This window comes from Pongo pygmaeus, chromosome 8 (assembly GCF_028885625.2).
Source record: "Pongo pygmaeus isolate AG05252 chromosome 8, NHGRI_mPonPyg2-v2.0_pri, whole genome shotgun sequence".
Classification (NCBI taxonomy): domain Eukaryota; kingdom Metazoa; phylum Chordata; class Mammalia; order Primates; family Hominidae; genus Pongo; species Pongo pygmaeus.
This window is the reverse complement of record NC_072381.2, coordinates 60,645,456-60,672,008: the sequence shown is the minus strand read 5'-3', so window position 1 is coordinate 60,672,008 and position 26,553 is coordinate 60,645,456. Positions and strand designations below refer to the sequence as shown.

Below are 26,553 nucleotides of genomic sequence, written 5' to 3'. Positions count from 1 at the left end.
ATGGCGCACTTTAAGGTATTTAAGCATGGACTCAGGAGTTTGTAGATTATCCAGGCTTATTACCTCATCTCCATATGCCTAGTCTACCACTTCCACTTAGATGCTCTGCCATGTTGCAAACTGTGAATAGAAGGCCCTGATGAACACAAGGAAGATGAGGGAGGTGATTTTCATGGAGACTGTGGAGAGGCTGGAGGGTCTTGTCTTAGGGAAGTTTATCATTCCTTCGCACAATCTTGGTATTTGTGACATTTGTTTTCTTCTTTGCTTCTGTGGAAAGTTGGAAATAAGATAATTGGGACAGTGGTTTTGAAAGGGGGAAAAGTAATTAAGACACAGTGGGATGCCCCTACCTGGTTTGGGAATGCAGGCTCAGCTCTGCTCCTCAATTGTTTGAGACCCCAGGGTAAACTACTTGATCTCTAGAATTTCAGGCTCTTCTGTAAATGAGGCTGTTGGATAAGACGTGGCAAAGATTCCAGGAGGCCAGGGTTTTAAATTTGAGATTAGAATCTTAGTGCAATTTTTTGAATTATGGTTTCTCTGGCTCGCTCTCTCCCTACCTCCCTTCCTCTGTCTTGCTCTGTCCACACACATATAAACACACACAGATGAAGGTTTTGTTTTTGTTTGGTTAGTTTATTTTCTGTTGGACATTTGTCAGTTTGGCATTTAATAATATCCATGTTTCAATGTGATACATAGGTGGGACTTGGTTAAGTCCTAAAGTCAGATGCACTTTGCTTGTTTACAACTTTAAAAAAGAACTCCGTCCCCTTCTTCTGGGAGATGTAGAGCTTGGTAGCCAGCTATAGGTGTGTTATTGCAAAGTGTGTGTGTCTCTTTGTGTGTGTATGTTTGTGTATTATACACACACTTTATGTAAATATATACATATATGTGGCAGTATATGTATATATATATACACACACACATATATATAGGGGTATATATATATACATATTCCAAAAATAAGGGTATGAGGAGCCCTGGAGGAATTGCGGGCACACACAAAATATTTTATTTGAAAGTATAAATAAATTCATCCAGTTCTAGATATGATATCTCACCCCCTTAAGTAAATGGAACTCTTACTTGCTAAATTTTACAAAGAGTGTTGCAAGAAGAACAGAGGACTAAAAAATGGTATTCCTAGGGCCCTATTATAAATATACCTCAATGAAAGGCAATATTTCCTGTTATGTTGGTTGGCAAGGGGATTTTGATATCAGAATATGGCTCCATCTTTCACATTAGAACATAGCTGTACATGGAGATAGAGAGTAGATAAATGGTTACCAGAGACTGAGAAGGGTAGTGAGGGGTTGCAGGAGAGGTAGAGATGGTTGATGGGTACACAAAAATAGAACGAGTAAGAGCTAGTATTTACTAGCATAACAGGGTGACTGTAGTCAAAAATCAGTTAATCATACATTTAAAAATAACTAAAAGAATATAATTGGATTGTTTGTAACACAAAGGATAAATGCTTGAGGTGATGGATATTCCATTTACCCTGCTGTGATTATGACTCATTCCATGCCTGTATCAAATTACCTCATGTAATCCATAAATATATGCACCTACTCTGTAGCAACAAAAATTAAAAATTAAAAGAAGATAGCTCTGAGCTGCGACAGAGTCAGTGACATTTAGTTCAAACTCAAAGTGGCTAGTTTATCATTTTTTTCCACTTGCTTTTCTTATTATTAAACAGAGGATTTTCACTATAGGAAATTAGAAAATATAAGTAATAAGAGGAAAGTAAAAGTCAACTGTAGTTCTACCACCCAGAGATAATTACTCTTCTCTTTCTGTTCAATATTAGTCCAGTTTTTTTGCTTTAGGAATATTTATTTTATTTGCAAAATGAAGTTATACTCTAGCACAATTTTAGCTAGGTTTTTGCACTTCATGTTACAATATTTCTGTCAAAACCCCTATAACCCTATCTTTAATGGTTCTGTGATGATGTATATTTACATTTTAAAACCTAATGAGGATATCTCTTCTTGAGAATTTATTTTGCTTCGAGTTCGTCATTATTATATAAAATTATGCCCTGAACATCCACAGTATGGAATGGACTTTTTTTTTGCCAATACATATGCAAAAAAGCTTACTTTTTTAAATGTGAAATTTCTAAATTCACATCCAGGATGACTGAGCAGTTCATATATACTTGTTGATTAGTGTCAAAATGCCGATCCTCCCGTAAATCCCCTGATTGTCGTAGGTGTTTGCATTTCATTAGCAACAAAACAAATTAACAAAATTTTTGCTAGCCATATAGTTTTAAAAGAGTATCTTCTTGGTTTTTATCTTGCATTTCTCTAGTTAGAAATGAGAGTAAATATCATTAGTTAGCTACTACCGTGGAAGGCAGAGTTCATGGTGGAGGCTAGTGAGCCTGTCCTGTCTTCATGGGCTGTATGTCAGATGCCTCTCTGAGGGCTTCACCGCAGGCAGTGATGTGGTCAGGCAGAGCTGAGGCCTTAGAAGTTCTAAAACTCCCCAGTATAATTTAGTAACAAAAGATTTTTTTCCTGAAACTCAAGAACAGTGTTGTAGGTAGAGAGTGGGTCACATGGAGTCCACAGGTAATGTGTGAAGTCATCTGTGTCAGTCAGCTAAGGCCGCTGTAACAAAATGCCACAGACTGCATGGACTATGCATGGAAATTTATTTTCTGGCTGGGCGTCGTGGCTCAGGCCTGTAATCCCAGCACTTTGGGAGACTGAGGCAGGCAGATCACTTGAGGTCAGGAGTTTAAGACCAACCTGACCAACATGGCCAAATCCCGTCTCCACTAAAAATACAAAAATTAGCTGGGCATGGTGGTTTGTGCTTGTAGTCCCAGCTACTCGTGAGACTGAGGCAGGAGAATCGCTTGAACCCAGGAGGCAGAGGTTGCAGTGAGCCAAGATCACACCACTGCACTCCAGCCTGGACTCTGTGTCAAAAAAAAAAAAAAAAAAAAAAAAGAAAGAAAGTAAAAAAAATAATTTATTTTTATTTTCTAACATTTCTGACTGGAAGTCCAAGATCAAGTGTCTGCAGCAGAGTTTGTTTCTTCTGAGGCCTTTCTCCTTGGCTTGTAGATGGCCACCTTATCACTGTATCCTCACATGGACCCATCCTAAGAGCTTAATTTTAAATTAATCACCACCAAATACAGTCATCTTTTGAGGCACTGGGGTTTACGGCCTCAATATACGAATGGGGGCACACAATTCAGTTCATAATAGGAGCAGAAACACATGCACTAATCAAACATAAAATAATTTAAAACAGTCTAGAGGTCTTAAATTGTGCCTCTCTCTGAGTATAGACAGTGCATGGAGACTGCCCTCCCCCCGCCGCCCCACATCCTGAGCGTTCTGTCCTCGTTTCCACTGTTCTGCTCCATGGTGTGGGAGGAGCTGGAGAAGAGACTCCGTTTCCAGGGAAGCGTGGCCTATGCTGCTCTGCACCTGGGCCTTGCGACAGCCGCTGCCTCCAACAACCACAAGTCTACTGCTGTTCCCGCTAATAAATACCATGGAAACCCAGTGCATGCCAGAGGCGGTGGAGAGGTGGGTGAACATCAAATCACCAGTGACACTGGCTTTTCAAACATCACATCATAAAAATAGAGGCACCTGAGTAAGAGTGGGCCACAGCAGCATCCTGTAGCTGCCTGTTTTTTGGCATCTGCTTCCCTTGGGCTCACAGTCTTCTCCATCACCATCAGGAAGACTCAGCACTGCAACTATCTGCATGGGTTGGTCGGGCTACACATGCCTTTCCCTAGCATATTGCTAACACTCAAACCAGAAATTGATTAATTAGATTTGGGTTAAAAAATCTGACCCCATTAAGGCTTTGCTGATCATTGACAAATCTATCCTTCAAGCATTGCAGTTTTAAGATAGAGGGATGCTGCCTTAGTCTCTGCCTTAGTCTCTGCCTTTTTTGCCATTAAAAAAAACCTTGAAAATGTTATATCATAGATAGATAAATTCTAATAACAGCCCCAAAACTGACAGATCTGCATACTCAGATTATTAATCCCAATACTCTCAGCAGTTTTAAGCCCCACCCCTGCCCAAAGGCACCCCTACCAATTTAATTCAGTAGACTTTTGGATTTCATTTAATGTGGATGTTATCTTGTTTTGTTTCTCACTATCTGATGCTATTACCATCTTAATTAGGTTGAAAATCAGCAATTAGAATCAGAATGCCTGTAATAGTTGTTTTTCTTTTGATCATAGTTATACTCTTAATGATGAGATTATGATCTGTGTGTGTCCACGTGTGCATGTCCATATGTGGGAGTGTGTGTTGTAGGAAGAGCAGTGGATGTTAAGTCAGGAAGATAAGCTTGAATGTGAGTTTTGCTTCTTCTAAGATACCTGAACTTGCTGGAGTGAGCCTCCAGGAGCCCCAGGGTCCTCATTTGCAAAAAGTGAGGGAATGGCTGTTCCTTAGATTAGGCTGCTTTGAAATCCATAGATATCAAACCATCTTATAAACCAAGGTGCTGCACAGATTAATAACTGGCACACTGGAAATCTAGGAGTGTTTAGATATGTGGTAACTGGGGCACATTGAAATCATTACTAGAGGGTAAATGTTATTTATTCTATGAGCTAATTGCAGGATTTAAATTTGGGAGCTAAATTTTATCTTAAATATTGTAGGTAGGAACTGGTCTTTGGGGGGAAAAATTCAAGCTAGTAAGGACTGTTAGAGAGGAGGAGAATGATGCTGTGAAAATTTAAATCCCACAATGTTGTTTACTAGAAAGATATCCATTTCCAGGCATCTGGACATGAATTTCTCAGCCTTTGAGAAAAGCCAACTTAACCAGCATGCCCTTTCTATATGATTGCTCTGGAAGCGTGGGATGCTCAGTTTGAAACTGAGTTGTATGTCAATCTCTGATATCTCAATTTCTGACACACTGAACACAAGCAGGAGAGGAGATGTGCCTCTAGAGTGAAGAACCCTCTCTCTCACTTTCTCGCCATCCTATCTCGTGCCATTTCTCTTCAGGTTGATTGTTTTTAAGAACTGGTGCTCAGTGCTTAGTAAAGAATACTTTTCTGAAGCATTTCTCCCAAAGTGTATCTTGATAGATTCTGCAAACTATTAAGTAAGATTTCATATGCTGAGATGGTGTAAGATGATTTATATTTTTGGAGAAAGCTAAAATTCATCTTACTTTTCAATCTCTCCTTATTTTCCTCTTTTCCATATAAATATTTAGAAAATCAAAGTATAGTAGTAGATTTAATCTCCAGAGGATGAGAATCTAGGGCTTTTTTTTTTTGGTTTTCTTGAAAGATTGTATGATAAAAAATGTTTATTATGGCTTAAGGGGGAATGAATGTATTCAGATAAGTTAATTACATGAACAAGCATGCCTAATTCCTCTTCCACACAGCCTGTCTCAAGATCCTTCATTCGTCAACTATTTCTTAAGCACCTACTATTTGCCAGATGCTGTTTTAGGCACCCAGCTCCAAAGCTGCAATAATGATGGAGATTTTCTCAAACCCAACACCCCAGGAGCTTACATTCCCGTGGAGAAGTTAGATAGGAACAGGTAAACAAGTAAGATAATTTCAACTATTGAGACATGCTGAACAGGGTTAGGATACAAAGTTTGAATTTATATAGGTGTTCGGGAGGCCCAGCTGAGGTCATGGTAGTTGAAATGAGTTCAAATTAGAAGAAGCCAGAAATGGCAATACCTGAAACAGAAGGGTATCAGAAAGAGAAAAATGGAAGTTCAAGGCCCTCGAGGGACAGAAAAATGGCCAGCATGCCTAAGCATAATAAACATGCTAAGGAGTGGTAGGAAGTGAAGTGGGAGAGGTAGAAAAGGTCCGGCACATAAGGAACTTGAACTTGATTTTGTTGTAATGGAAAACCACAGGGACCTAGGTAGGGGAAGGTGCTGATATGCTGTATGTTTTTAAAAAGCCACTCTGGATGCTGTGTGGAACTGCACTCTTGAAAGCTACACCTGGAGACAGGAAGCTAAGTGAGAAGGCCACTGCGAGATCCTGGCAGCTTAGACTAGAGAGTGGAGACATAGTAGGAATGTGTCCTGGAAGGTGGGAAAAAGGACTTAGATAGAAGGAAAAGCAGGAATGAATAAGTCAAGACTCCCTCCTAGGTTCCCATCCTCGATAAGAGGAGGGATGATGCCATTATTAACTGAGATCTGGAGGGTAGAGCAATGGGTTGGATTGGGTGCGGGGATGGGGCGAGGGATAAAACAGTGGTTTTAAGCATCTGGCGTTCTCCATGCTTGTTAGGTGTGCAAGTGAACGTTTTGAGAAGGTAATTGGATATTGTGTGGAGGGGAGAGAATAGACATCTATTGAAAGAACAAACGATATTTAAAAGGGTAGTGGTGCAGGGAAATGGATGTGGAGACCCACATCAGCACTGAAAACCAGTGATGGGATTATGCACACCATATAGACTGGGAAGTGACAGGGAAATTCTTGTAGATGTAGTGCAGTGGGGATGTTACTATCTCTAGTTTTCAATCCGGCATGCATTTTTAATCACATGGGGGAGATACAAAAATAATATACCCATGCCCCAGGCCGCACTGCCCCACTGTAGACCAATCAGTCTCAGTCTCTTTTTTGGAGGGAAGGGTAATGGTAGGCCTCAGTAGTTTTTATAAAGTTCCCCAGGTTATTCTACCATGTGGCCAGGGTTGTGGGCAGCTGGATTAGAAGAAAGGAAGGGATGGCCTGCTAATCCTGTTAGGAGGGTGGCCCCTGGAACTAGGAAGTGGAAGTACCTCAGTGCAACCTCACACTCATTCTTTCCAGAAGAAAAAGGAAGAAAGTGAGGGGAAGCCAAGTGTTTGAGCAGTGGAGATGGGAATCACAAGACCCCTGCCATCAAGACCCTTTATTCATTCAGCATGGTTGTCACATCAGGGGAAGAGCACATTCTGGCCCCTAAAGATGACAATGGTTGAAGAAAAGGAAAAGGACAACTTCCCAGATAGCTCCTCAGTGACAGCCACGTGCTGGAAATTCTTCAGCCTGAGGTGAGGCTGTCCCTGCAACTGCCAGACTCAGATCCCTCTCATCTCCAGGGTTGGCTGAATCTACTCTCTGGGCAAAATTATGTGCAGACAATCTAAATGTTTACTCTCTATGACAGTTTGTCAGTAATTTTTAGTATGGGACCCAGGGTTATTAAAGGCAGGGTGACATGGGCTGCAGTATGACTTAATGTAAAACATTTCAGCATGCATTCTTATCTTTGACCATTAATTCCGCTTTTAGGCCTTTGTCCAAAATAAATAAAGAAATAATATGTGTTTGAAGATTTTTTTTTGTACAAGGGAGAAATACTTGAAATATTTGAAAAGGTTTGCTGACATGCATTTTCTACTATGTAGGCATTGTAAATCATTTCTTTAAAATCAGAGCATGAGAAAACATATACCATGTAAGGTGAACTTGGAAAAACAGGTTTAAAGTTATGTATAACTGTGGTTATACAGGAAGATTTTAGAAAACAAACATTGGTAATAAGTACACCAAATTGTTAAAAGCAGCTCTTGCTGAGTGATTGGATTATGGTCAACTTTAATTTTCTTAAATTTTCCATTTACATTTTATTTTATCTCATTTTAAATTTCCTTAGGTTTTCAGGCAGCTTAGATATCCCACAGTTTTAGTAAGAACACATATTGAAATAGTATTTTAAAAGAGATTGATTAATAAGGTCTTAATTTTAGATGAGTTTAGTTATGCATTTTTAAAACTCCGATTCTCGAAATTTGGAATAATGGTTTCTGCCTCTCAGAGCTGTTACAAGAATTAAATGAGATAACCAGTGGGAAACCATACTGTGCAATCCCTGATCCATGTTAAAATTTCTTTAATATTTTTGCACTATTGCCTCTGCTTCTACCAAGGAACTGTATCCCATGGAAGTGCTACCTTTCACCTAACGTTTTGTTAGTTTACGTGAAATAGTCAACAGATATGAAGACAGTTTCATTATTTATGCTGATTGAAATGCTGATCATTGGTGCAAACCGATGTGCTGGTGGCAGCAGGGAAGGATTTCATGTCCTAATTAAAAGAGAAAAAGCTCCTGGAGAGTGTGTGTGTTCTGACCTGTACTTACTCTCTTTCAATGGGACCGTGGTGCCTGGAGCTACTGAAGCTGCCCTGAGACCATGAAGCTACAGGCCTGAAGATGAAGGGCCTGGCCCCTCTTGACTCCATGGAGCTGCCAAAGCAACTGGAGGCTGTCCACCTTTGGTCATCTTGTTGAGTAAACAGACAGGCGAAGTCTGTGGGCCTCTGAGAGTTGAATGTTTGTCATACACAGTCAGCAGCAGTGCAGTTGACACTACCTGTGGAAGTTGACATCTGGTTCCCAAAAACAAATAGAAAGATTGGTGGGAGGAGAATCTGCCATGGGTTTACATATTTTAAACGTGTATGGCACCCTAGGTTTTTCTTTCTTTCTTTCTTTCTTTTTTAAGGTGGAATTTTGCTCTTGTCGCCCAGGCTAGAACCTCCACCTCCCGGGTTCAAATGATTCTCCGCCTCAGCCTCCCGAGTAGCTGGGATTGCAGGCACCTGCCACCATGCCTGGCTAATTTTTTTGTATTTTTAGTAGAGATGGGGTTTCACCATGTTGTCCAGGCTGGTCTCCAACACCTGACCTCAGGCGATCCACCCGCCTTGGCTTCTCAAAGTGTGGGATTACAGGCATGAGCCAACGCGCCTGGCCGGTTTTTCTTTTAACGCACACTTCTTATAAGTGCCTAGCTAACTTGGCGAAATAATTTCATTTGGTATTCATACGAATTTACTGCTTTAAATTACTCCAGAAATTAAGCCAAGTGAATTTTGGAGAGTCTCAGAATCTTAAACAAATACGTTGTGAATTACAAGTTTGCAGAACTCCATATCCAGTGTCATGTCCTGAGATTTAGATTCGCATATCAGCAAGGCTACTGCTAATGATGCTGGGGTTTTCAGGTGGACACTGATTGCCACAGTCACTGAAAATTTCATTTATCTGAATTCCTGGAAAATGCTTAAGATATTTACATTTTGATAATATAGAAATCAAGAGTTAAAATTAAGCTAATCTAAAATTTGTTTGTATGTTTTATAGGTATGATTTACCCAATTTTGCTGTCCTGAGAGGAAATGTTACAAATGATAGCTAGGTTCCTTAGATAATTGGAGAGAGTGCTGTGTAAACATCAAAATATTCAGGGCATTTGTTATTATTTATGCAGAAATATAGCCGAAATACTGGCGTATTTTCAGTTAGCAATATAATAGTAATAATAGAAAGTAAAACAATTTGAAAGAGGTTTTTCTGGAAATTTTTTCCTCAGGATCACACAAAGTTTTTATTTTTCATAAGTATTTGTCAGTGATATAATGAGCACAAGATATATTTTGATGAAATGTAATGTTTACATGAAAAAGGAATTGCTTATTGATATTTAAAGACAATTCCCTACTCTCTCTCCTTTTCCACATGGCGAAGTCGGGAGCTCCAGATAGAAATCCAAAGAGAGAGAAAGACAGGGGCAGGGAAGGTACAGTGTAGAATAATGTGGACTGTCTCACATGACACTTAAGAGATCATGTGATGCTAGTGACTTTGCTGATGTGTCAAGGCTAGGGCTGAGAGGCTGTGTCCAGCACTGTCATCTCTACTACCTGAGGTAGAAACAGAACTGCAGCTGGGGCCTCTCCGTGCTTCCAGCACTGAAAGTAAAGTGAACAAGGGTTATGTGGTCAAAATGTGTGATTTCTTATAGGGAATTTTGGTTTTGTATTACTAAAATACATAGGGTCTGGTGCAATGACTCACACCTATAATTCCAGTGCTTTCGGGAGGAAAAGGCAGGAGGATGTCTTGAGTCCAGGAGTTTGAGACTAGCCTAGGCAACATAGCGAGATGCCGTCTCTACAAAAATGAAAAAAAATTGTCTGGGCGTGGTGGCATGCTCCTATAGTCCCTGTTACTCAGGAGGCTGAGGCGGGAGGATCGCTTGAGCCCAGGAGTTTGAGGCTACAGTGATACCGATTGCATCACTGCATTCCAGCCTAGACAACAGAGCAAGACTCCATCTCTAAAAAAGAAAAGTAAAATAAAATACATAGCTTATGTATCTGAAAACCTTCATCCTTGGATAGTAAAAATTCAATTTACTATAAGGTCTTAAACAGAATCCTTGAGAAACTTAAATATAGTTAACCCTAAGGTTATGAGGAGAGATTGCGGGACTTGGAGGAAAGGTTAGTCTGTACCCCAAATCACATGATTTTTATAGAAAGAACACAAAGGATGGTTACCTGTGGGCACATTCTGGACCACTTACATGTTTACTTAACAAGAGTTCCAGCAGTTCTCTAGTGTGTGTATGTGTGTGCGTGTGAGTGTGTTCACTTTATAAGCAGGTAACTTCCTGCCTATATAAGGTAACTTTCACGGATTTCAGACACAGTGTAATTGTAGTTACTGGGTAGAAGAGGTCTTTCATGAAATTTGCAAGGGGATCCCTGCATATTTTATGAGTTTCCTCATTGTTCTCTCTATAATTAACCTCACAAGGCAGAGGGTAGTTTCTTTTCTTATAGATCTATATAACAGGCATGATTCTCCAGTTGAATTCCTGAGCTCAAGATTTCCTTTCTAAATAAAGGAAAGGGAAAGAGGATTTTCTTGAGGTACTGGACAAGAGTTGGGAAAAGAGGTTACAGATATGCTTGACACTAAGGAAGCCCTGGTGTATGGACTGTTATGTGTTCCCTCATCCCCTAAATTCCTGTGTTAAAACCCTAACCCCATATGCTGGTATTAGGAGGCAGGGGCCTTTGGGATGTAATTAGGTCATGAGGGTGGAGCCTTCCTGATGAAATTGATGTCCTTAGAAGAAGAGAGAGGAGAGGGCTTGCTTTGTCTTTTCTCTGCTCTTGGGCATTTGAGGATACGGGGAGCAGGGGCTGTCTGTAAGCCAGGAAGGTGGCCCTCATGAAATAGACCTGCCAGGGCCTTGATCTTGGACTATAGGGCCCTGCCTATAGAATGATGAGAAATAAATGTGTGTTGTTTCAGCCACCTAGTTCATGGTATATTTGTTATAGCATCCTGCACTAAGACACCTGGCTTGCAGAGTGAGGTGCCTTATAAGAAGGTAGGATACGTGGTTTACACACAGGTAGCCACAGGGTGCAGGGTGCATCTGTAAGTCAAGTGGTTACAACCTCTGCCTCTCTAGGATTAAAATCTTTGGCACTGGAGCGAATTTTATGTTCCATCTTCCTAAAGGAAACCAATAAAAATAATAGTAAAATTGACAACTAACTACACTGTATTGAGCATTTCCTAAGTAGTTCTCATGGGTTATAAACAACATCTCACTCAGTTCTCAGTACAGTTTGATGGGACAGGTACTATTATTATCTCCATTTCACTGAAAAAAAGGAAACCAGAAGTGAAGGGTAATTAAGTTTCAGGCCCAAGTTCTCCCTTCTTATGATACGATGGTTAGGTTTTGTAACCAGGGTTATGATTTAAAAATCTCTGTTCCATTTCCTCCCATGAACTGTTCACTTATACTCTAAAATATCTCAAAAGATGCTTGTACTACATGTAATATGGCATGTGAGGAAATGGATTTTTAAAAAAATTTTTTAGAGACTCAGAGGCCGGGTGCTTCAGGCTCATGTTTACCACCTGACCCGTGGGTGCACAGCATGTAATTGTATCTCAAAATCATTTCCAGATATGTTGGAAAGAGCGATAGGACCAGCTGTGCTTCTCATAAAAGATTAGGCACAAGTCATGTATGAGGTTTTTCTCTACTCTGACTTGTGAAAGCCCAAGCAGTAGGTTAACATGATAAAGGAAAACAAAATTAAATAAGCTGGTGTAAGCATAACACAACCGACTTCCAGAAGGGAGATAAATGTTGCATAGAGACATCATATCCAGCCAAATTGTTGCCTCTGGTATTTCTATTTGGCTAATAGTGCTTAATATTGGTTGAAAAATAAAAGTATGCCGAGAACTCGTATATCATATGGTCAGCATTGCATGGTTTCAAACACTCCAGTGAACCCATCTGGAGAGTTTCAGCCACCAGGGCCTGGCAGCCTCATTAGCTGCCTCCACAAGGCCTTGCCCAAGCAACAGTACAAATCGCTGTTGTTTCAGGACGATGGTGCAGAGTTAAAGGAAACAAACATGTTCAACTGTTTTGTGTTTTCCATGTTAAAACCTAAAGATGGAAACCTAATTATTCAGAGATTCCAGCAGAACACTGAGCCCTCACTCTAAATTTTTACAGCAGTTATCAATGTACTTAAGAAATGCGAATCAGGAAAGGGAGTTACATGCTCAACATGGTAAACATGTATATATCCACCTTCAAGACTTCAGAGTATATATATACATATATATATATTTATTTTATTTTATTTTTTTTTTGGAGACGAAGTTTCACTCTTGTTACCCAGGCTGGAGTGCAATGGCGCGATCTCAGCTCCCTGCAACCTCTGCCGCCTGGATTCAAGCGATTCTGCTGTCTCAGCCTTCCTAGTAGCTGGGATTACAGGCATGCAACACCATGCCTGGCTAATTTTTGTATGTTTAGTAGAGACGGGATTTCACCGTGTTGGCTAGGTTGGTTTTGAACTCCTGACCTCAAGTGATCTGCCCGCCTCAGCCTCCCAAAGTGCTGAGATTATAGGCGTGAGCCACCACGCCTGGCCCAGAGTATATCTTAATAAATTATTATCACAAATTTGCATCCTCATGGAATCTGAGTTTGGAGGAAATCTGATGGGCTCCCTGTTTAATTATCATCCCTGGTATAAATCTCTTGACTGTTCCCAGACAGAAAGGGTTGCTTAGTCTCTGCTTGGACTCCTTCAATGCTAAGATCTCCTTAGACTTTGCCTTTTGATTCCAGATGGCGCTAATCATTGAATTACTGTCTCATTAGTCAAATTCCACCTTCTACGCCTGTTCTGAATTCTACCATCTGGGGCCAAAATATGGAGCCTATCCATGTTCCAGCAGACTTTTACTAGGTGAGAATTTCAGTCGTATTTTCACTGGGCCTTTTCATTTCTCAGATAAATCAGCAATCTTTTGTTTCTATGGCAGGGTTTCACGTTCCCTGCAGCATTCTGGTTGTTCTCCTTAGGAGTACAGTTGTTTATCCCAAACTCCCAAACCACCTCCTTTGTAAAGAACTGTGATCATTGGCAAGTAATCTTCTCTCAGCCCATGTTTCCTCTTCTGTAAAATCAGGATATCATGGTACCTGCCTCAGAGGGTTGCTGTGAGAATGAAAAGAGATGCAGTGAGTTGAAACACAGTACCCAGCAAGCAGTAAGTGCTGAAAAAAATAAGAGCTACTCTTACCAAAGTATCTCTTAATTCTTAATCCCGGTACTAAATACCAGGTGTCCCGAACAGGACCATCCTGACCCTTTCATGCAGTCACCTGCTCCTCCCGGCTTCATATAATTCATGAATTTAGCATCATGCCCTGCTATCTAACTGTATCAAAAAAGGAAAGGGCTTTCATTTGGCTGGATCCATGCTTCATGAATCCACATTTGCCTTAAGTGATCACTGTTTCCAATTTTTATGCACTTACAAACCACTCTTCATTTTTTCCTTAGTTCATGGATTCTGTCATCTTCCCCTTGTTGAAAATCACAACCTTCTTCATCTGTCTTCAGAGTTTTTTGGCAGCTTTTCCCACTCTCCAGGTTTCCCATTCCTCTAGGTTTGTAGAACATGTTCTAATCTGCAAAGCCTCTGGCTACCTGGCTATGTTACTTTTTGGACCACAGACCTAAGTTAGAGGGTTGAGTTGGGAAGTTCTCTATTACTGGGCATTTTTTTTCTGGCCTTCCCACAGACCATAGAATCAGAGAGGAGTTGAAAAACAATATTTTCTTTTATATCTTTTAGTGTCATTTATATAGCCAAAGCAGGAGACAGAAAAACACCCTTGTGCAATTCAACAGAACATAACTTGAGGGACCTGGACCTCTGATTACTCTTGTACTTTTGTCATAATTTTTGGTTCCTTCTGGAAGTTAAGGCCCTTTTCCTACTCTGTTTTTACAGGCCATTACTAGCAATCAGCATGCAGTTTACCTGTGCCCAGTTTTTGTGTTTTCTTCATATCCTTTGAAAATCAGCCCTCACACTATGGCTAGATTGAATGCATTCTTTGCATGCATTCTATTCTGCTCTACCCTGGTATTGTTTGTGTTTTTTGCATAATTGGAATTTGCCTTCTTAAGAGGTTTCCAGATCTCTTGGGCCATCTTTATTAGAGGAAGCAGCACTGTACAAACATAAGTAGACTTTAAATATTTCTTTAGCCCTACAGTTTATAATGTTGTTTGGTCATGTTTCTTTTTAAAGACTTTGGGATTAGAATAATGTGTTTTAGGGGCAAGGAGACTCTTATAGGTATTCTTTGTCTTAGTGACTTTATTAAAATGGTACCTTCTTGTAATGTACCTACCTCAAAGTATCTGCAGGGCATGTAGGTGAGGCAGGGAGAAGAGCACGGGCAGTGACCATGCCGTGGGAGTATGTTTGTCCTGTGCAGAAACAGCACGGTGTCCAGTGTGACATAGAGTGGAGCGAAGTGGGCTGGCAAGAATATGTTGCCACGTGAGGTCTGAGAACTAGCCAGGGTTGGGTTACAATAAGAACTTTGAATTTATTCTGTGAGAGGTGGGAAAAAATTAGAAACTGCTGAGCAGGGGTGTGGTTGGCTTGCGTAGAAAATAGATGTGATGGAGGCAGGAGTGGAAGCAAGGAGAACGTTTGCAAAGTTATCACAGTGGTCTTGGTGAAAGATGCTATTAGCATGGCCTGGAGTGGGAGCAAAGGAGTGGGTGTGAGGAGTTCTGATTTCAAAGATATTTTGAAGATAGTGTCTACAATAAAAATGTGTAGAGCAGTGAGGGTCTAGAGGATTAGTCAGAGAGAGAAATCAAGTAGAACTGGAGAGTTCTTTGTTTATTTGTTTACCTGTGCAAACCAGCTACTTTTGGAGAGAGAAGTACTAGAGTAGGAGAGGTTTGGAGTGGGGAAGTCAGTCCTTTGTTAAATTTGAGATGCCTGTTAGACTTCCAGTAGTATATGTGATCTTAGGAAAAGTAGCACCATTTGAAGAATTTTCTAGCTTCCATTTGTTACCTGTGTCACACCTGATCTGTTTCTAGGAGGATGTCAATTACTTAGGAGAAGAAAACCACCAAATAAAAATTTAAACAAAAACAGGTAATAGACTTGGTTTCAAAATCATTATCTGCTTTTTTTAAGAGTTATAGGGGACCTGCATCCACTGCCTAAATGAAAACACAGTACCTTCCAAATATGCATTTGATTAATTAGAAGCTCAAAGCTCTGTTTTTACTGCTTTAAGAGAAAAAAATTATCACCACATTATAGTGGCAATTTCTCTGATGGAGACTGAAATAGTGGATGATGATGATGGAAATTTCAAAGTAGCACATACCTTATTGAGTGATTACATTTTAAAATATATGTGTATTAATTTATTCGTATAATTGTTTTTAATGAGAGCACTCTCTTAATTACATTATGACACTGACTTGGTAAAAGAGAAAAGAGATCTCTACTGAAACTATCCCTAAAGGAGCTGATGTTTTGGAAACTGAGATTTTTAATATTTTTAGCTGAGAATATTTATATTAACTGGATAACTGCGAAGATCACCTCCTTCTGACTATAAATATGGAGCTGGGTTGTACAGAATTATATTTAGCTCTGGGAAACTAATCTTAACAGTGCATGTTTTAAAATAGTAAGGCTTCTCAGTTTGTACACCAAAATTACAGACTCCTTGATACCCTTCTTCCAAAATTTTCAGAAGTTGGGACTTAGAAAAGTTTCATTTTGGTATTAGAGATGGTATCTTACAGCACTCTGATTTGAAAGCTAGTACAATGAGGTGACTTTCAAAGAACAAAAGGAATCAATATGCCTAATTGTGTTTATCACTACTTTTTCATCTTTGCTAGATGCTTTAGAAGACAAAGGCCCTCTTTAATTTGTTGATGCTTAGATGCATGGTGTAATCTTCAACAGAGTGATCTGCGCTCTCATAATTCCAAAGTTTCTTCCCGATTGCTTGATAAAAATGCAACCTTAGGTATGTTTTGGAAGACCTCCAAGTTATTTCAATTTTATACAGGTATATAGAATTAATATTAGTGAGATACACCTTAGCAGTAGAAACATTTTCAATTATGATTAGAAAACATCTTTCTTAAATGTCATCATTTGATATCACCAGTGATATCATAGTGAATATTTAGGCAATTTTATCCCTGGGCCTAGTCCACACACATTTTTCTAGTAGAGTTGACTAAGACATTATGAGCCAATACAATGAACCTATGATTGGTAACAGGGTGGGGAATGTCTATACCTTTCATATATTGCATCCTAATATTCTATAGTAGGTATTGAAACATGCCATACCCACTTCTGTGCCAAGGAGTTTTGTAGATGTGATGAGTCAGGAAATCTAAGTTCTGATCTGATTCTGTTAGAAGCTGATTCACTGGCTTTGTACAAGTTATTTCACTTTGCTAGAGATTGGTTTCCCCAGCCATATGATTACAGGGTTCAAATGATTGAACTTTGATGTTTCATGTTAAACCACCTTTGTTCCTCTCTATGTGGGAATGGGAAAAAGTGGACACCTCAGTCTCAAAATAGAAGTTTGGGGATGAAAAAGGAGAGAAACTAAGTTTGTAACCACAGAAGTGGGGGTCAGACAGCATGGTTTGAGCACTTTCAAGAATGCATCTGGTGTCAGCTGCTGGCCTCTAAAACTAAGTCCTAGTGTTCATCTGAGAAGGAGTTATCTGTGTTCTCTTTCCCATACTGTTTTACCAGTAAAGATGATGATGAGAGAGGTTGTGGTGATGGTGTTGAGAGTGATGGGGTTGGTGGAGGTGATGGGAGTCGTACTAGTTTTCTAGGACTGTTACAATAAAGTAGCACAAACCAGGTGGCTTAAAACAATAGAAGTGTATTCTCTCATAGGACCTGAAGCTACATGTTTGAAATCAAGGTGTTGGGATGTACTGCTCCCTCCGAAGGCTCTAGGGAATAATTCTTTCTTGCTTCTTTTAGATTCTAGTGGTTGCTGGCAATCCTTGGCATTCCTTGGCTTGTAGATTTATCCCTCCAATCTCCACCTACTCCTTCACATAGTCTTCTCATTTGTGCATCTATGTTTCTGTGTTCAAATTTCTTTCTTTTTTTAAACACACTGGCCATATTGGGTTTAAGGCCCATTCTACTCCAGTGTGACCTTATTTTCATTACATCTGCAAAGGCCTCATTTTCAAATAAGATCACATTCACAGGTTCTGGGTGGCCATGAATTCTTAGGGGGACGTTGTTCAACCCAGAACACGTGTGGTGGTAATGGAGGTGGGATGGTGGTATTAATGGGTGTGGTAGTCTGTGGTGAGGGTGTTGGTGATATCGATGGTAGTGATGATGTGGGGGTATTTCTAAGGCAGGATGACCACCTGAAAGTCAGGCAGAATAGCTTTTTGGGCTGCTTCACTACAGGGTGTTCCCTAGCGTGTCCTCGTGTCCAGCATGAATTAAAGAGGGTCTTGTGCCTTACACATTCTGCTGAAGGCTTTCCTGTGCCTTGAGATGAAGCAAGTTGCAGAACACTGGCATAGAATTGGGATGTCTAACTGCTCAGGTATGATTAGTACAGTCATTTTTAACTTCGAGAGTTTAAAGAATGTTTACTAGTACTGGAAATTTCAGGGTGCAGATTTAAAGAGATTAATAGACTAAACACAAAGTAGGTGAGAGATAATTGCCAGCAGTCATGATCCTGCCCTAATGGAAGGCCTGGAGGGATCCATATATCTCCACTGCATATTGCCCTTTCTTGGTTGCAGCTTCCAGTGGATGGTCTGTGGCCTCAGCTCGCTCCCACATAGGCTCATAAGGCAGCATTCTCTCACTTCCAAGAAACAGGGCTTTGGCTTCACCCTACCTGAAGATTGGATAGTGTTTTACCTTCTCCATTTGAACTTTGCAGCCGAGGGTTCCATCTCACATGATATGTACTCAGTTGTAGCAAAAATGCATATTGTACATTGATCCAAAATTGGCTGCAAACCTGTGACTGATTCTTGGCACATGCATCACTACAGAGTAACAACAACATAAAAGGCCTATTGACGATGTCTTAAGGGCTCTTTGAGAAGTAAGGGGAGGCAGAAAGCAGTTGTATCCTCATGACACCAAGGCAGATGTTTCCATCTTTAGGAAGGAAGACAGCATTTCTCTGTACAAAGCACTTTCAGTTTTTACAGAGCAATAATATTTAAATGTAAGACATTCAACTTGTAATCAAAATGGGAAATAGATAATAAAACCTTTAAAGAAAATATGCGTGATGCCTTTGTAGGCCATGTTCAGGATCATCTTCCTCTTATTTCTTATAAGAAATTTTACAAGGTCTGTCCTCATGTCTTTCAGTGGGCCTGAAATTGTATCTCTTTTTCCCCTTGCTCTAAAAGTTATATTGAAGGAATGATTTTGCAGTATTGCACACTAAAAAAGCCCCTACTCAGAAATTTTAAAAACATCTAAACTCATATTCAGATATAGTGGAGTAAATGAATAATTTTTTCAACCAGAGAGTTTTCTCAATTAGCATTTTTAAGATCAAAATTTACCCTAGAATCCTGTAGAATCAGTGGCTGTGAGTCACCTACTCTTTCCTATCACATAATCTATTTCTTGCTGTCCACCTACTAGGCACCAAGTGAAATGCCCTTTTTATGTTTCTCAGCTCTAGCTTGCAGAGAAGAGTAAAGAGAAATAACTACTCAAGGCAGGAAGGTATTTGGAAGAAGGTAGCAAACCCCCAAATCCCTTTAACAGTGGGAACATCAAACTGAGACCTTGAAGACTAGAGTTCTGGGTACTCAATAATGTTCAAAGTAAAAATACTTCAGAAAATTGGATCAACACTAATTTATAAACTAAATTAAACAACGTGCATTAAATGTAATCTATGGGAAGCCACAAAATATTTTGCTTTGCAAATTTTTTAACCTTAGTGATAACAATTCTTAGACCAAAATAGAAATCTCCAGTGTTGCCTGTTTGTCAAGGAAGCCTTCTTCATTATATTTCAGGTAGAACTAAGGAGCACAATTATTTTGATAAACTTCTTTTTTACTTTTTCATTTTCTAGAGATAGTGTCTTGACCTATTATGCAGGCTGGAGTGCAGTGGCGTGATCATAGCTCACTGCATCCTCAAACTCCTGGGCTCAAGTGACCCTTCCACCTACGTCTATCTCCTGAGTAGCTGGGACTACAGATGCGTGCCACCATGCCCGGCTAATTTTTATTTTATTTTATTTTATTTTATAGAGAAAGAATCTTGCAATGTTGCCCAGGCGGATCTTGAACTCCTAGCCTCAATCATCCTCCTGCCTCAGCTTCCCAAAGCTTTGTGATTGCAGGCATGAGCCACTGTGCCAGGCCTCTTTCTTACAACTTTAGAATTTTTCCATAAGATTTCTCCTGTAGGTAAAGCCAGGTTATTCAGTGGAATTTATCCTTGGAATACATGTAAATTTGTGCCAGCAGATTTTTTTGTCTTTTTTATTTGGTTGCCAATGTTATGATAGCCATTTCTTTCTCATCAATTTGGTTCATGCTGAACACCTTGTGTTGGTGAACCTTATTACTATGTCTTTATTAGCAAAGCCTCAGAGGTATTTTGGCATTTGGCCAAATATTTGCAAAATGTCCCAATTAGTCAAGTGGAGAATTCATTTATTTTTGGGCAAATAACAGGTTTTTAAAATGGGATTTTCAGGTAAAGTGCTACTACATAGTGAAAGCCTGCTATGGTGCAAAGCCTAGGAGATCACCAAGAACCAGCCCTTTCCTTCCCTCCGTTTCCCGGGAATCACAGTGTCCCAGGAAGCTCTCATCTTTTATCAGCTATTGACTGAGAGAGATTTTTGCAGCTGCAATGGAAATGCCCTCTTGACAGTGTCACTTGCTTTTGGTTTAAGCCCAAGAAAGGTACAGCAGGCCAAGTCCCATTTGCTGCTCTTTGACTGGAGTATGGGCTTGTGTGTGTCTTCACGCTCTAGCACAGACTTGGTTTTTTTTTTTTTTGATGAGACTGTCAGGAAGAACACTTTTCCTTCACTGCATATATTTTACTATTATTATTGTTGAAACCATTCCTTCCACCTCCAACCTTTCCCCGTTACCACACACAAACACACACACGCACACACACACACATACACACCCCAAACCCCAAACCAACAACAACAGCAAAAAACCCAAATTGTATAAAGGACAAAGGTAATGCAGTTAATCTCTGAATTACTTTGGATTCCTAACAAAGGAAGAACCCAAACAAGAACAGCATCTGTTTAAAGTAAAAGAATGTTTTCTTACAAAAAATATTGTTATTGCTTATTTTAGAATTGCCATTATGCTTCTGAAATGTACTATGAGAGTAATAAATGTTAATTACCAGAGATTAGAAAGTGCAGGCAAGGAGAAAGATAAAAAAAGTCTCCAAAATTGTATTCACCAGAAAAAAACAATCACTGTTAGAAATCTCAGGGTAATGCTTTCCAGATACTTCTTTTTCCTTACTTTTCACATTTTTTTCTTTTACTTTTTGTATTTTATTTTATGCTTTGGATGGGGATGTATGTATATGTGAGTGTATTTGAGTGAACACAAGTATGTTTTTTCATATAGGTCATGATGATGATGATGATGATTGCAGGCAGTTTTTCTCTGCTGCTCAGACTGGAGTTCAGGGGTGCAGTCATAGCTCACTGTAGCCTGAAACTCCTGGGCTGAAGCGATCCTCCTGCCTCAGCCTCCTGAGTAGCTGGGACCACAGGTGTGTAACACCAAACCTGGTAGATTTTTAAATTTTTTGTAGAGATGAGGTCTCCTTATGTTTCCCAGGCTGGTCTCAAACTCCTGGGTTCAAGGGATTCTCTTGCCGTGGCTTCCCAAAGTACTGGGATTACAGGCATGAGCCACCATGCCCAGCCTATATAGAATATTATTTTGTGTTGATTATTCTAAAATGGCTTAATTCTTTCATGTTCTGTTGGGGGAGCAGGTAGCAGAGTGTTATAAGAGAGGATATCCCAGAATAAGTGACCAGAGAAATCCTTTTTGGTGAATGACATTTATGGTGAGATATTAAGGTTGAGATCTGTCATCCTGCTAAGAATGGGGAGACGAACTTTGTAGGTAGCAGGGATCCCAGTTGACAAGGCCTTTGGGTGGAAGGAGAGCTTGGCTCACTCGTGCATCTGAAAGAACCAGGGGGCTGAAGCACACAGGAAACTGGAGAGACAGAATAGAAGGTGGGCAGGGATCAGATCATCCAGGTATCTTCAAGGCCATGCTTGTTTAACTTAATGTGTTGTAACTGTCTTTCTGTGGTCAACGTTCTAAAAGCAGTAGATTGTGGTATTAAGAGCCTGGCCATTGGAGTCAAATAAATCTGTTGTGTAAACTTAGGCAAGCTAATTAATGTCCCCTAATCTTAATTTCCAAATCTTTAAAGGGAGATGATTGTAGGCACTGTCTGAAGGGACCATTGGGGGAAAAAAAAAGTCAGATTATATGTATAAAACAATGAAGAGGCTGGCACCACTTTTAATCAGTTTTATGGTTGAATTTATTCAACACGCATTGATGGAGTAACCAAGGGCTTGGTCAAGAAAGGTTATTTAGCAGAAACTATAATGGAGCTTCAAAGAGCAGAGCAGTGAAACTTGCACTTCTTCTCCTTACCACCTTTGGAATAATGAGCCCAGGTGCTCCATTGACCAGCATCCTCATGCAGAGCCAAGTACTATTACTGTCTTTTTAAGTTCTTAAGGGCAGAACCGTGGCTTTTCTTACTTGTTCTTACCCAGCACCATACTCTCACTCAGGACTTTTTTCTTTTTTTTTTTTTTCTTCTTTGAGACAGAATCTCACTCTGCTTTCCAGGCTGGAGTGCAGTGGTGTGTTCTCGGCTCACTGCAACCTCTGCAGCCCAGGTTCAAGTGATTCTCCTGCCTCAGCCTCCCAAGTAGCTGGGATTACAAGCACGCACCATCACGCCCAGCTAATTTTTGTATTTTTGGTAGAGATGGGGTTTCACCATGTTGGCCAGGCTGGTCTCGAACTCCTGGCCTCAGGTGATCTGTCCACCTCAGCCTCCCAAAGTGCTGGGATTACAGGCGTGAGCCACCGCGCCCAGCCAGCACTTTTGAAGTAGAGATGGTTGGTGAATCCACGTGGAATGTCTGATAAATAACGAAAGCCACCGTGAGTCACAGCCTTGTCTTTCCAGAAGGGAGACCACACTTTTACTCCAGTGCAGACTTTATGTATATAGAAAAATTGAAACATACTTTAAAAGATGTTTAAAATATATTGCGACTTTTAAAAAGGAGGTTGAAAATCTGTAAAATTGTATGATTCCATTAAAAACATGGCATACATCCAGAGCGCTTGTGGCACTTGTATCAAGCGGTGCAGCTATGCACACTGTCTAAGGCGGGCAGCTGTAAGGGCTGTCCTCTGCTTCTGGCATGCCACATTGGCTACTAAATATATCGACCATCACCTCTGCATGCACGGCAGTAATTATTGACGTATTCCTGATGGTTTTCTCTGGCTGTGAAATTATGGGAAATTAAATATGGTTTGTATTTTTACAATGAACATGTATTACCTTTATAATAAAAAATAAAATTAAAAATCACTTAAAATTTCTTCAATTCTTTTCACACTCCTCTTCATGTAACTTCATATTTGTATCCAGCACTCACAACTCCAAGGACCATGCCCACGTATTCTTTTAGAATTTTAAAAATAAATTCCAGTAGGTCTTTCAAATACTGAAATCTCAGCACTGAAGTAGATTGCAGTGGGGCACCTGATGGGTACATTTCAAAAATGCTCAATTTGCTCTTAGGAGACTTGAATTGGCCAGGCGCAGTGGCTCACACCTATAATCCCAGTACTTTGGGAGGCCAAGGCAGCAGGATTGGTTGAGACTGGGAGTTCGAGACCAGCCTGGGCAAGATTGTGACACCCCGTTTCTGTGAAAAAAAAAAAATTAAAAATCAGCTGGGCATGGGGGTGTGTGCCTGTAGTTCTAGCTACTCAGGAGGCTGAAGCAGGAGGATCTCTTAAACTCAGGAGTTCAAGGATGCAGTGAACTGTGATCATGTCACTGTACTCCAGTCTGGACAACAGAGTGATAGCCTGTCTTTAAAAACAGAAAGCAAAAAAAAAAAAAAAAAAAAAGTCATGAATTGTATGATTCCATTCTTGCTTTGGTCATTTACTGGGTGTAAACTCTTGGGTTTTCCTCATCTGTAAAACAGAGAAAACAGTGTCCCCTTTATGTGAGTTACAGATTATCTGATGATTCAAATAAGATGTGAAAGTACTTTTAAACTAACGACACAAATACTAGCTGCTATTTATTTAAGTTATGATTCATTAATTAGTGTATCCTGTGAAGGCTCCAGTTTTGTTTTTATCAAAGATCATGTGGAGAAATGGCTTGCATTGGGATAATTTATAACTTATTAAAAGTTTCCTTCTCATTAAAGGACTATTCTCTTTGGAAATTAGGTATTAAATGTATGGTTTTTGTGGCAACACTGGGATGTGTGCTGTACTGCTCCTCCCTAAAAAAAAGGTCTTTTTTATATTTTAAGCATTAATCAGACTTGAGGCTATTTGCTTTCCCATCCTCAGACCCTCAAGTGCTTGTTGTAGGTTAGATTGTGCTTGATATTCAGAAGTGAGTATAAAAGCATGTGCTCTGCTCGTGGTTGGTCAGCTGCCTTGGAGAGGCTGGATTCTTCATCATGGCACAATTACAGAAAAATACAGGGTTTTCCTGAGTGGCCAAAAAGGAGATGAGGTGGGTGTTGGGCAATTAGGACCTTATTTCTTTAAGTTTCTCCTGAAATTGTTAAAGTCAGCTCACACTTCTTAGTTTTTTTTTTTGTTGTTGTTGTTGTTGTTTTTTTTTGCCAAAACACAAGGCATCAGATAATGTTGGAAAATATCCTTGGTGCTCAGCTGCAGAAGTTTCTTGAATCCATAAGTAATAATGAGCTATTTGGCATCATTAAATATGGAATGTGGGTTTATCACTCCAGTAAATGAATCAGGAGAGAATACTGAGTTAGCTTCCTGCTAAGATGTGGAGGATACCTGGAGTTTATTTAGCATCTCTCTGTGAGATCCCTGAGAGCCTCCTAGATGAGAACGCAGGTTTATTCTTTCTACCTGCTGAGGAGACAGAAAATTAGCATGATAATGGTGATAATTGTTCTGTCCTCTGGACAGCCTGGACATCAGGGAAGCTTTGAGGTTTCAGTAAATGCTTATTTATTCCTCTGCTCTTGGTACAGGCCCATGTCTCTTGGTCAAGATGAGAGATACACAGAAATATAATATAAGCCCCATTTGTAACCATATGAAAAAAGTAAAAAGAAATAGACAAATTAATTTTAATGATCTCACTTAACATATCTAAATTATTATCATTTCAACATGTAATCAACATAAAAATTAATGAAATATTTTAAATTCTTTTTTTAGTTGTATGCTACATATTCAAACTCTGGTGCATACTTTTTACTTAGAGCACATCTCAATTCAGACTAGCCATGTTTCAAAGGCCTTTTCGCCACTCATGGCTAGTGGGGACCATGTTGGACAGTGCAGGTTTATTCCTTACCAACCTGGCCCATAGTAGAAAGTGCTGTTTCCATGAGACAGCCTTTACTCCTCAGGAAGTATTTATTGGGCATCTGATATTTGCATGGTTTACTACATTTTGGTCATGTAACCATATAACTTGAATTTAATCAATGAATCAAGAAACATAATAATAAATAGTATGAATAAAGTTTCTGGATATCTGTTTACTAACTGTATGATACAGAAGCAGCTGAGTATGAGTTTTCATGAATTTGCATTGTAGCTTTGGGTTCATCCAAGTTAATATTATAGGCTAGGTGACATAAAAGACATTGGCTTTGGGGGGCTTTGTGTAGCATCAGGAAGAGCTAGACAGTCGTCTTCTAAAAGCAGGTGAAACAGATAGAATAATGAACCCAAGGCTCTGCCATCGAAGAGATGTAGTGTACTATTTAGGTGTCAGAGACAGAAAAAATACATAGTGAAGGTGGCTATGAGCACAAACTCTAGTAGAAGGGCAGGCATTGTTAATTACAGGCCTTGATTTGTATTTGAGGCACATCTTTTCTTGGGCATCTCCTGAGTTCCATGAGGACAGCCAATGAGTAGTGCCTAATAATTGTACTGCCTTTCTGCCAGGTGCCAACTCATGTTCGCCAATGTTTGAATACATTTTCAAACTTAATTTTTACAAAAAATGTCATGAAATAGGCACTATTATTATCTCCATTAATTAATGATGAAATTGTAAATACACTGATGTTAAGAAGTGGGACTAGGACCACATGGGTATTAAGTGGAGGGACCAAAACTTTGGCCCAGTTTTATCCAACCCTAAATGTGTAATTTTAGCTTCTAATTCTCTTCAAATTAGACAATACCATGGCTCAAAATATAAATAACTAGTCAGAGATTATAAACATATATCTGTATGAATGGAGAAGCTTGATTACATGTTGTCTGATTTTAACCAGCTTAGATTGAAATTAAATTATTAAGTGTACTTAAATTGTTTAACTTATTCAAGAACCAATTCAGAGGCCACTTTCTATAAAGAGCCCCACTTCAGGTCCCTTATTTGGAATTCATCTCTCCTTCCTCAGCTCTCCCCAAACAATTTACACATCTCTTGGTGCATAATAACCTTCTCCTTTGATTATAGTTATACATGAGCATGTTTTATCTGCCTTTTCTCTCCAGCCACTACATGTGTCTTGTACACAAAATAGCTGCTCAAAATATGTTTCAAATAGATGAACTAAATGACTAGATGGATGGATAGATGAACAAATGAATAAATAAATGAATAAAAACATTCTTGTCCCCTTCAAAATAAGAGAAGTGTTTATATAAATTACCTTGAGAGTAGGTAAAAACCCTTTGTAGAAAACCCCAGGGGTAAAACCCTTTGATTATGGCAATAGTATGCAACATAAGTATTGTTAAGAGGAGGGCAGTTTTAAAAATTCAAATAGTCATGTACTTGAAATATTAACTATTCATACTATGCGTGTTTTGTTTTATCATCCAGCACATACAGTTTGTCTTTGACTTCACAGAGCTAGCTTCATCCATTTTAGAGAACGTATTTTTCCCTGACCCCCCCTCCAAGCTGTACTTGACAGGGACAAAACTGAGAGCACTGGGCACTGCAGGAATCATTGTAAGCTTTCAGGAGGGGAAAGTCATTTCTATGACTAGTA

The 26,553-nt window shown here is 39.6% G+C and overlaps 1 protein-coding gene across 9 annotated transcripts in view; it reads left to right on the top strand.

Moving 5' to 3' along the window:
* NRG3 (neuregulin 3) overlaps positions 1-26,553 on the top strand; it is a 1,100,020-nt gene that overhangs the window by 16,171 nt on the left and 1,057,296 nt on the right. The window lies entirely within an intron of this gene.